Below are 8,337 nucleotides of genomic sequence, written 5' to 3'. Positions count from 1 at the left end.
TTTTTTCTTTTATTTTATTTTTCATTATTTCCCTTTTATTTTATTTTTCGTTATTTTCCTTTTATTTTATTTTTCATATTTCGTCTTTTATTTTTATTATTATTTCGTCTTTTATTTATTTTTATTATTATTTGGGCTTTTATATTATTTTTTACTATTACGTATTTTATTTTATTTTTTATTATTTCACCTTGTGTTTTATTTTTTATTATTTCGTCTCTTTGCTTTATTTTTTATTATTATTTCGGCTTTAAATTTATTCTTTTTTATTTCGGCTTTTATTTTATTTTTTATTTCGTCTTTTATTTTTTTTTTACTATTACGTCTCTTATTTTATTTTTCATTTTTCGGCTGTTATTTTATATTTATTTATTTTGCCTTTTATTTTATTTTTTATTACGTCTATTACTTTATTTATCATACTTTATTTATAAATGTTTTATTTTTTTTTATTACTTATACACATGTATGGCGAAAATTGACCAACTGGCACGTCTACCACGGTCATACAACAAAGTCGGACTAAAATTTTAAGTTTAATCTGATCGCGTTATATTTCAGTTTAGTCTAAACATTGCTTTCGTTTTCTGTTGCTATTCAGTCACCTCTTGTCTTATTCTTAACAAAAGGAAATCAAAATTTGCAAGGTTAGAGTTGCAAAAGCTTTTCAAAGATCCAATTTTCCACACTGCCTTGCCCCTCAACTTCAACTGCACATATCACGCCATTATCGAGCTATAAAAATTCGAAAACACACTCCAAAAAATTTTCAAATTCATTACTCTCCAAATCTGGAACGCATCCTCTACTCCGCGACAGTAGCGCAACAACAGCTGCTTCGCCCCACATTCGCAATAGTCAACCACTTAAACTGATTTTCATACAAACTGTTTCGATTTCCCATTCCAATTTTTGATTTTCCTATTCGTTGGGATTGAAAAATGTCTGATCAAAAATAGCTTTTCCCTTTTACATTTTCGTAATAGAACACACCGCAACAGCCGCGAACTGCCTGTCGGTCAAAACTACAAATTTTTTTGTTAATTTAATTTTTTTTTAGCTAAACGTAAACATTCCTTAGAAAAACACATGAACATCACACGTCATTCGCCTTGCGGCCGGCGAACTTTTGAACACCTACTGCACACATACCATGTATCTACATATGTATGTATGTAAATAAGAGCATTCAAATAGGCGAGTGCATTAGCTGCTTGTGCCCAAACTTAATAGTCACTGGTTCGGTTGACAGTTCTCGCCAACACCACAGTTTGTTTTTCGACTCATTTGCTGGCCGCTAAAATTCACTTTCATATGTTTATTTTTGAAATTTGCTGCTTCGTTTCACTACGAATCGCTTTTGCTTTCCTTTTGTCTAATACATTAGCTATCATAAGTTATTTTGGTGTCTTGCTTATTTTTATTTTAGACTAGTTGAAAAATTATAAATGGCAGATGTTAGGAAGAGGATCACCCTCTCCATCTGAAAATCTTAATTAATTCAATACGACAATGACTATTTTTGGAATAACTTTGAACATTTTTAATTCGCGGATCACTCATTCATGCAACTAGAAATACTTACATTAAAGGAATTCCAGCAATGCAATTTGGTAATGAAATTAGGTTGGACATTTTAGGACATCACTTGTTTTGTAGAACAATTGAGAAAAATAAAATAAACAACACTCAGATATTTACTAGAGCGGTGGGCGACACGATAACAACTTCGGTAAGACAGTTTACAACAACTGTTCTCAGATCTTCAGCGTCCGTTATGGTCAATGGATTTAGAACTATAGCTTTCCCATGTACACCCGAACTTCGCCGCTGGTGGAAGCAAAAAGTAACACTCGAGGCGCATCGCGCAGTCTTTATTTGCGGTAGAAGGGTTTTTTGACTTTGCATTTCGTTCATAAATCGCATCGAACAGATAATCGCTATGTTTATTTTTTTATATATATAACGCGGATAACATACGAACAAAATGAAAACTTAAGACTCTCACTCTTTAGTAAATAATTAAGTGATTAAGAATTAAAAACAAAAAAATACTCACGAAGACGGTAAAACGCCGAAATCGGTTTCAGTCCGATCAGAACTTAACAAGGTATGACGGAAATTCGTAAAAAAAAAATTCAAACACAAAATATTTAAAAATCAAAGAAAAGCGCAGCGACATATTTTTATGATTTTATTAACGAAAACACCTGACTCATATTTGTTTTAATTCTACTAATAAAACGTTATATTGAGCTTTTTTTTACATTTTCGGATTCGCATATTTTTTTTACAAATTTTTACAGTTAGATTTTACACGTGGGTTGACACAAACGAAACGAGTCGCGCAGCAAACTCAAACAATAAACAGCATTTACATTTGTGCACTAGGGCAAGAAATAACATTAAAAATGGAAATGCAAAGCGAATCCAAAAATTTATATTACACAAAATGAAAAAAAGAAAGAAATATAAAAACGCATTGTCAACACTTCACGTCCCAGTGCATTCATGAACACGTCGTGGAACGTCATGCTATATTATACCCCACTATTAATAAGCGCCGGAAAGAACTGCCGAGTTTTTTTTTGTTGCATACTTTTATTAATTATTAAATATAAAACAAACAAAAAATTAAAAAAAAACTAAACTCCGGATTTTTTATTAAATAAATAATTCTCAACTTTATTTTTAAAATTTCCTACTGAGTTTCCTGCACCTAACAACATATTACACCCCACAGCGCACCCTAACTACCAAAGAAAAACCGAACTTGCACATTACTGTTATTACATACTGCGTTGAGGGCAAACGCACTATATTTTTGCTGCAACGCCAATGTGCAGTTATGCACATACATATATGTATATGTATTTACTATGTATGTATGTTAGTTACGTATACTCTTTTCGCTATTAATGGTAATGCTAATATGTTGCTACATAATTATTTTGTTGCTGTTGGAATTGTGTTGCAACATGGTTTTTAATGCTGTCATTTTTGTATTGTTAGGCAGGAAATATGTGAACGGAAGGTGATGGCGATGGCGTCGAAGAACTTCCTCCATTGCCACTCGCTCACCAACTTAATCGGACGATGGATACGAGTGAGAGTGCGTGCTCAGCCAAGTGTCACCATTTGTATGCTCACATTAAAATATGCGGGTAGTTAACTTATAGCTATAGGTAGTTGAATAGATTTTGAAAAAAAAAAAAATTATTGAAAGTTAAAAAAATATATATGACAAGAAAATTTCCAATTAAATAAAAAAGTAAAAAGATGTAAAGTTAAAAAATAAAAACGCAAACAAATAAAAAAAAAACACAAAAATAAGAAAAAGAATAAAAAACTAAAAAGTAAAAAGATTCTTAAATTGAAATATACAGAATAAAATAAAAAATTAATAAATGGAAAAATTTAAATAAAAAACTGAAAGAAAAAAAGAATAAATAAAAATAAAAAATGAAAATATTGACAAAAATAAAACCAAAAAATTAAATCAAATTATATACTAATGAAATACAAAAATGTTTATAATAAAGAAATATGTGTATGTGAAAAAAAAATATAAAATAATAATATAATCAATTTTAAATTTATCAGCCTGTTAAAATTTAAAATAACGAATTTTCCGAACAAAATTGTGCAACCGAGCATAAGAATTTTAAAAAACAAAAAAAAAAGGAATAATAATAATTCAAATGAATAAAAATAAAATAACAATTTCATTTCGTCACTTGGTCCATTTAATATAACTAACCACTCATTTGTTACTATTTAACTCTATACATACTATCAGAAAACATTCGCACAGAATGCCGCCAGAAAAGAAATTCCATTGCCCCATTGGGGCCAATCTGCCGCCTATATTCCACTGAAATAATTAATTCGACGCTTCCAAAACGGAGCGTGACGTTGAGACAGAGAGATGAAAAGCAAAAGCGTTTTCCAGGCAGAAATAGGATGTAGGGTGTGTTCCAGCTACCTAATAATTACCGCAATATTGCAACCTTGTCGCTTTCTTTGTTGCTCTGCTGCTGATGCTAAACTAAAAATTAAGTGAAAAGCTGCAGAAATTGCGCAGTAAATTTTTTTTTAAATTGCATTGGATTTGCTAGTGATGAGCAACTCATTGTCAAAATTTTGTTCGTCGAACGCGCGTAGAACGTGATGCTCTTTCATAAAAAGTAGCACTGCCGCATTAATTGTTACTCTAATATACCCAACGATATCTTCAGATATCTGCGTTGGCGTTTTGGGACGTATCGGATAGCGAAACTTAACTTAAAACTTAAAAGTATAAACAGAATCAAATCGCTCAGAGGAATTCGTTGGAGGAAAGTTCGCTGCCAAAATTAAAACACACGGCAGTATATGAGATTGCACACAACCAAAGCGACGACGAACTTCATAAGACGAAATTCGGCAAGAATAGATTTATTTTTAATTTTGCCGCTGCCGCCCTTCACAAAATCAGCTCTCAGTAGAAAAGTAGCTCTGTCTCTCAACTTTTTAAGCTGATAATTATCGCAAGAACCAGAATGGCAAAATTTGATGATTCATCTTTTAATTTTTGTATTTTTATATTTTTTATATGTCATTCAACTGATGCGAATTCCGTTTCTATTCTGTTTAACTTTGCGGCGAATATCACACGACGGCATCGCTCCGTCCGACGAAATTCGCAGAGCGATTTGGTTCTGTTTAAGCTTTTACATGTATTTTGTTTTTGCTTTTGGTACACAAATGACAAATTTCAGCTATTCTTCGCCCAAGGAAGAAGAGGGAAAAAAATTGCAACACTCTCACTTTCGCACTCACTCATATGACGGTTTTGGCATCTGTGTACCTGTTCTAGCAACACTACCTTATATGAATTCGCATTGCACCTACTTCTATGGTAGATCTAATTTGGGTTCCTGACCATCGAAACACGCCAGGTAATTGGGGCGTCAATGAGTTGGCGCCATCTTACCTGACAATGACTAATGCAGGAAATTAAAAAGTAATTGAGCACCTATTGAAAAATCGTCGGCTTTAATCTGGAGCAGGAGAACCGGTTTTGAAAAATGCAGAAACTGTCTGAACACCGTCTGAAGAAATTTCTAAATTTTACAAACCGTGTTTTTCTTTTTTAGTTAATCCAAGGTCCAGGTGCAGGGTATCAACCCGTCGCTGAGTTTCTACATCAACATTAAGTTCTTCGCCGCCAACAAAACCTCACCGAGTAATCTTCTGACGAATAGACAGTTTATTCGCGAAATATAAAAGAAATACCTGATTATATGCCAAGTTCTGGCTCAATCAATGCAGATTGAATATTCTATTTGGAATAATAAAATACAAATCGGGCGAGGGGAAACGCTTATATTTCTAAACAATAATGACCGAAATGGATCACTGAATGAATAAAAAAAAAGTGCTGTAGCAAAAAAAAACACGCCGTGATTTATAGCAAAAAAGTTAACACAAAATTGGGTTTGTACATTATTTTGATTTAACTTTCATTTGTTGTATTTTCATTAAGTTTTTTTCAGTTAATTCGCCTCGAACAATAATTGCGCATGGTGTAGGCGTCTTTTTGAACATTTTAACTCACAGATCCACACATACATACTCACACACCGGAAGATGCTAAAATGTACATACATACATATGTATATACGAGACAGTCAGTCAGTTAGTCATTTGCCTAATCGACCGTTCAAAAATCAGCGTCCAACTACACAACGTTTTCCAAACGATTTAGCGCATCCGATACTTAACTGCAACAGTAAGTAATCAAAGGCGAGACCAACCAATGGTAAGTATGTATGTATGTACATTAGACGGCATCACTCCCTATACAAAAAAAAAATCGGTACTATTTTTCCATTGGAATTATAAAATCTATTATATTTTAAGACGTCCACTAAAATATTTCGGAAAAATATTAAGATTTAAGTGAGCCGGACCGATTTGAAAATACCTCCAAAAATAGAGTTTTTTATGAATAAAAATAGTTTTTTAAAGATTTTTTTTTGGAAAAATCTCCTCAAATGACAAAACGGTTTTAGCTTAAAATATTTGCATAAAAATATTAAAAAAACAAAAAACGAAAAAAAAAATTTGAACGGAATCGTAATGATGCTATTTTTTAACTTTTTTCAAAGATTGGTATAGGAAAAACTTTAATAACTGAACCTAAACTATTCCAGACTTAAGAGGAGTCATTGGAAAGGTATTTTCTCACCCTTTTTATTTCTTTGCTAATAAACTCATTCAAATGATGGAAGAGAAAGGTAGGATGAACGAACGTCACTCAAAGTTGAATTAAGATGTGTTGGTATTCGAAAAAACAAGATGGGACACGAATGACGTGTTTTTAGCCAGAAATAAAAACAGTGTGAAAATACCTTTCTACTGAGATCCCATAAGTCTAAATCAGAATAGTTTTGGCCCAGTTATTCAAGTTTTTCGTAAACCAATCTTTGAAAAAAAGTAAAAAAACAGCATCAAAAATCTCATTTTTACGATTCCGTTGAAAAGATTTTCAAATATTTTTATGCAGATTTTTTAAGCTTAATCTAATTTGTAATCTGAGGGGACTTTTTTCAAAAAGTTCTTTAAGAAACTATTTTTATTCATAAAAAAACTTCATTTTTGGAGGTATTTTCAAATCGGTCCAGCTCGCTTAAATCTTAATATTTTTCCGAAATATTTTGGTGGAGGTCTTAAAATATAATAAATTTTGTAATCCCGGCGGAAAAACCGCAACTTTTTTTGGTGATGCAGTCTAATGTACATGTGTAGTATGTACATACATTTGTAGGTTGGTCTCGGTGGTAGGTAGAAACGGTGCATGGTTTGTTACGATTGGTGGGCGGGACGCTTGATTGCTTCACGATTTTCAAGCGGAGTAAAAGAAGTATGTATAGAGACAGGAACGGCCAAGAGATTGATCGTTGCTTATTGAACTTTGATTGGAAGTAACTTTACTGCTCTTTGGCAAAGTCTGCATTTCACCTGAGTTTTAATTTACAATAGCATTTCTTCTGTTTAATTATCTTCACTGTTCAGTTGTTGCTATGGCTGTTAAGTTTGTGGGATGAAAGCTGTATATTGAAAATTTCTGAAAAACTCGTTTTAAATATGTACAAATGTATTTAAGTACTATATATTTATATAATTTGAATTTTCAATTTTAATTCAAAACAAGTCCTTATTCAAGTTATAGCTTTCTACTTCGAGCAAGTTCATTTTTTCTCAATAGCTTGTGAAAAAATAAAAACATTTTTCTCCCCCTGCCCCCAGCAATTCTTCTCCTCTCATTTCACACAACTCACTCGGCAAGGCATTTTCCAAATTACCCTGAACTAATTAGCGAAATTCGTGCTGCTTTTTTACGCTATTTATTGCTTTGGCCATACGAGAGTAGTATCGTTCTTCCTTTTCGTTTTTTTTTTTTTTTTTGTATCTAGAATAGGCACAACAGCCTATTTGATTTGCTAAAGTTATTCATTTCAAAGTCAGGCCGATTGCCGAGCAAGCCAGCTGTTTTGTGTAATCGATCGCAACGCAAAATTGCAACATACGGCCGGGTACATAGATGTATGTATTTGTTTTTACTATTCAACAGCAACGACTAAAATGCTATTCTCTCAATGAAAACCACCATCCAAGCGGAAGCTCACTAGTGTTCTTTTGCTTGGATTTGTGGTATCAGTTTCATATACATAGTCGCGTTATTCGCGGCTGATTTACTCAGCAGTTAAGTGATCATATCACCAACTGACTGACTCTGATCTCGGCAATGGGCTGCTTCGATCGCAATAGAGGCATCTATAGATGCTTTTACGCCCGGATCGCAAGGTCAATTAACGTTTCTGTTTTCATTTACTTGAGATGTACGAAGTGACGGTTATTTAAACTTGAAAAAGGTAACAAAATTTAGTAAACTTATCGAAATGTGACATTATCGGCATACGTTACGTTGTCAAAATTTAAAACATTTGTTCATATGAATATCAAAATTTCACACTATTATCGAAATTTCGCGCAAATATCGAAATTTCACACATTTATCGAAATTTCACACTATTATCGAAATTTCGCGCAAATATCGAAATTTACCACATTTATCGAAATTTCACACAATTATCGAAATTTTTCACAATTATCGAAATCGCACGCAATTATTAAAATTTCTCACACTTATCGATATTTCGCAATTATTAAAATTTCTCACACTTTGAAATTTCATACAATTATCGAAATTTGACACAATTATCGAAGTATCACACAATTATCGAAATTTCACACAATTATCGAAATTTCACACAATTATCGAAATTTCAC

The 8,337-nt window shown here is 32.4% G+C and overlaps 1 protein-coding gene across 14 annotated transcripts in view; it reads right to left on the bottom strand.

Annotated features, from left to right (window-relative positions):
* The window catches only part of LOC118744952 (protein hu-li tai shao), a 93,192-nt gene that overhangs the window by 39,074 nt on the left and 45,781 nt on the right, over nucleotides 1-8,337 (bottom strand). The window lies entirely within an intron of this gene.

Source organism: Rhagoletis pomonella, unplaced genomic scaffold (genome assembly GCF_013731165.1).
Source record: "Rhagoletis pomonella isolate Grant_MI unplaced genomic scaffold, Rhpom_1.0 Rhpom_scaffold_00008, whole genome shotgun sequence".
Classification (NCBI taxonomy): Eukaryota; Metazoa; Arthropoda; class Insecta; order Diptera; family Tephritidae; genus Rhagoletis; species Rhagoletis pomonella.
The sequence above is the reverse complement of the archived record's forward strand: the minus strand, read 5'-3'. Positions and strand labels throughout refer to the sequence as shown.